We start from the raw sequence: 4,102 nt of genomic DNA on the forward strand, positions 1-4,102 counted from the left end.
TTCGTTTAACGCGATTGTTTATAAGCAACCTCCACTACTTGTGAATATAAGTTCATAACGATTAGGTGAAACTCACTTATATTCTAGCGTCATATTCATGCATGAAAATTAAGCGCGCATTCTCAATAAACATACATAAATAAGTTATCAATCAAACGGTTAAACAAATTGAATCCACAACTTATGAAACGCAATTAGAAGTAATCAAATCAAAATGCAAGTATAAACATATATTTCGAATCACCCCCTAGCTAAGGGGGGTTTAGTTCTTCATAACATTGAAATCAAAGAAACACCTAAACATTCCAACAACTCAAACTTGAATTGTATGAACGTTTAGGCACTCTTCTCTTCCATTCCTCATACGTACAAAACAAAGAGTATTGAAATTAACATTGAAATCAAAGAAACACCTAAACATTCCAACAACTCAAACTTGAATTGTATGAACGTTTAGGCACTCTTCTCTTCCTCTTCGTTGTAGCACAAGGTCTAAGGATAGTTTGATGGTGTGAATGGTTTGGGGAGTGATGGAAATGGAAGAGGAGTGGTGTTTGGATTTGTAGGGAAACTCACGGCCAAGGGGATGTTTCTTGGTGTGAATGGATGATTTTCTGAAATGTGGAAGAATTGAATGAGAATGAATGCAATGGATGCTTATTTATAGGTGAAATGGGGGGAACATGACAGCTAGGAGGGAATGTGGCTGCATGTTTGAATAATTAAAGGATGCATGTGGGTTGGAATTGCATGTGCAATGAATATGTGGCTGCATGTGCAAGGGGACAATCTGAAAATGCATGTGAAAGCATGTGTTGGCTGCAATGATAAAATGGATGGGAGTGCATGTGGCTTAATTAATTAAAGGGAGTGCATGTGCAATGTTTGAATGTGGTGGTGAATGTGGCTGATTTGATTTATGGAAGATGCATATGGATTAAAGGTGAGTGAATGATTATGGAATGCAATCTGAAATGGGAGATGGAATGGGATGTTTTGCATGTGAATTAAAGAGTAAATGCATGTGAATTAAAGAGTGAATGCATGTGCAATGACAGCTAGGTTGAATATGCATGTGGAATGGCTGATTTATTTGAAGATGCATGTGCAATGAAGTGGAATGACAGCTAGGTTATGATGATGAATGCATGTGGCTGATTTAATTGAATAGGAAAGCATGTGGATTTAATGGTTTAAAGGGTGAATGCATGTGGATGCATGTGTTGATGAATGGGATTAGGAAAGGTTTAAATGTCCTAAAACTAAAGGGAACAAGGTTCCAACACTTTGGTCTTCAATTAGGTCTTCAATTTCGTCCAACACTTTGGCTCCAAGCATAAGCTATCCATCCTTAGCCCAAAAGTGCTCCAAAAGTCTCCAAAATGCATCTTTTTGCTCCTTTAGCCCTTTGGACCTACAAACACACGAAAATAGCTTAAAGTACTAAAATAACTAAAGAAACATAACGTAAATGCATGAGAACAAGCCATTTAAGTCGCATGAATATGCTCCTATCAGGTTGTTCAGGCTCTCTCCACTTGAAGTTTGGATGGTCTCTCCAACCCGGATTGTATGTATTGGAGTATGGATCATTCCTTAGCTGATTTTGGCTTGGAAATCCAATGGCGTTTGCACTCTCCCATCCCCCATTCTCAATCAATTGAGGGCACTTTTCCGAAGGGTGTCCTTGGATAGAACACACGCCACATATCATTGGACCTTGGATCTTCATTCCTTCGGCCATCTGAGACACAATAGAACTAAGATTAGCTAATTGAGTTTGAATGTCGGATTGAGAACTTACCTCATGCACTTGTTGCCATGGGGGGTCCCTTTGCCCAATTCCTTCGTATTGTTGTGCGTTGAGAGCCCGGTTTGCAATGAGGTTCTTGGCTGCCATGGGAGTTTTATCCACCAACGCACCTCCCGCCGAAGCATCAAGCATTTTCCTTTCAATGGGAAGAAGACCTTCATAGAAGTATTGAACTAGAAGCTCCTCATTCATTTGATGTTGAGGACATGATGCAACAAGGGCTTTAAAACGCTCATAATATGTTGGAAAAGACTCCTCTTGACTTTGTTGGATTCCGCTAATCTTCTTTCTCAAGAGAATGACTCTTGAAGTAGGAAAGAACTTTTCAAGAAACGCCCTCTTCATGCTCTCCCAAAAAGTGACCGTTCCGGGTGCTAACTCGTATAAACAATCCTTGGCCTTCCCCAATAGTGAGAACGGGAAAGCCTTTATCTTCAAAATACTACCATCAACGTTGATTGGGATCATGCTCGAACATACCACCTCGAACTCCTTCAAATGCTTGTTAGGATCCTCCATGGATAGTCCATGGAACTTCGGAATGTGGTGCAACAAACTTGACTTCAATTCAAATTCGTCGGTTTTATCTTAAGCCGCCCTTGGGTATTGGATGCATAAGGGTGCAGCATTGTCCATTCCCGAAGTGGAAAGCTCCTTGATTGTACAGTTGTCCGCTGCCATGGTTTGGACCTCTTCTTCCTCCCTTGTTGTGGGCTCCTCTTCCTCCTCAAGATTAGAAGCCGAACTAGAACTTGATGGGTGAAGTTCTGGGTTCTTCTTCTTCTTTCTCAAAGTGCGCTCAAAATCGTCGTCAAAATCCAAGATGTTTACACTTATAAGTTGAGAACTACGAGTCATAAACTAGTACCTACAAACAAGAAAAGAAATAAGGTTAGTAGCTAAATCAAAAAGATATGAAAAAGAACCAACGGAGGATTAGCAAAGTTGCTAATCCCCGGCAACAGGTGCCAAAAATTTGATGTGATAAAAGATAGTACTCAAATTAAACCCTCTTTTTGACAATTGTAGTATAGATATAAGTAAGGATCGTTCTAGGCTGGGGATTAGGAGGGATTGCTAATCTTAATGAAAATTGACCCAAAGACGTGAAAATAGGCTTTCAAACACTTTAAATAAACTCAAAAGACTCAAAACAAACTTTAAAGACCCAAAACAACGCAAAACAACCAAAAAGACTCAATTTAGACTCTAGGACTCAATTTGGACGAAAATACAATTAGTTTGACTCAAAAGACTCAAAAAGACTCTTTTGGATAGATTTGGAACAAGTAAGAAAAGAGATTTTGATTTTGGACGAATTTAAAACAAACCAACTTAAAACTTTAAAACAGATTTTGGACAAATTTAAGAAAAACCAATGGATGATGGGATAGCCAAGGGATACTTCTCCACACATGATATATTCAAACATAAATTGATTTCCAGTTGCTTTTCCTATAAACCATGAACCTTAACACCCCAGATTAACCGTGACATCACTAATTAACCCTCAGATTTCCCTTAAATTAGTGGATTGGATGACATCATACGACAACCCAAAGCATTCCTCAAAAGTTCCCTACATGACATCATAATAGAGATACGGTCAAAGATCATTACGTTCAATAGAAATCATAAGTATTGACAAAGCACTTGTAACTATGACATCATGATACTCATGCTAGGAATTTACTTAACATGATTGTGAAAACAACCTTAACTACTTGTGAATATAAGTTTGTGACGATTATGTGAAACACCCTTATATTCTAGCACCAAATTCAAGCATGCAAATTAAGTAGGCCTCCCTAATCAACATACAAGAATAAGTTATCCATCAAACGGTTAAGTAAATTGCATTCACAATTTATGAAATCACAACTGGAATCTATCAACTCATATTATAAATGCAATCATGGTTTCAAAGCATCCCTAGGCTAAAACAAGTTTAGCCTCTCATGTTCATAACACAACTAAGGAAAATAGAATTAAACATTGAAAATAAAAGATAGATTACACCTAAAAACATTCCAACACTCCAACTCGAATGAACAAACGCCCAAGGCTTCGTCTTCCTTGTCTTCTTCCTTGCTAAGTCACGGCACAAGGTCTAGGGTGGTTTTATGGATGATTTTCTGGGTTTTAGATGGATTTAGGCAGGTGTGGTGGTGCGGCAAGGGTTGATGGTGGTGTATGGAGGTTGGGATGAAGGTTTGGAAGTAGGGGAATGATGGAAGGTTGGTTGCAAGGTTGCGGCAAATGATGGATTTCTGAATGAATGAATGAATG

The sequence above is a fragment of the Pyrus communis genome, chromosome 5 (assembly GCF_963583255.1).
Source record: "Pyrus communis chromosome 5, drPyrComm1.1, whole genome shotgun sequence".
Classification (NCBI taxonomy): Eukaryota; Viridiplantae; Streptophyta; class Magnoliopsida; order Rosales; family Rosaceae; genus Pyrus; species Pyrus communis.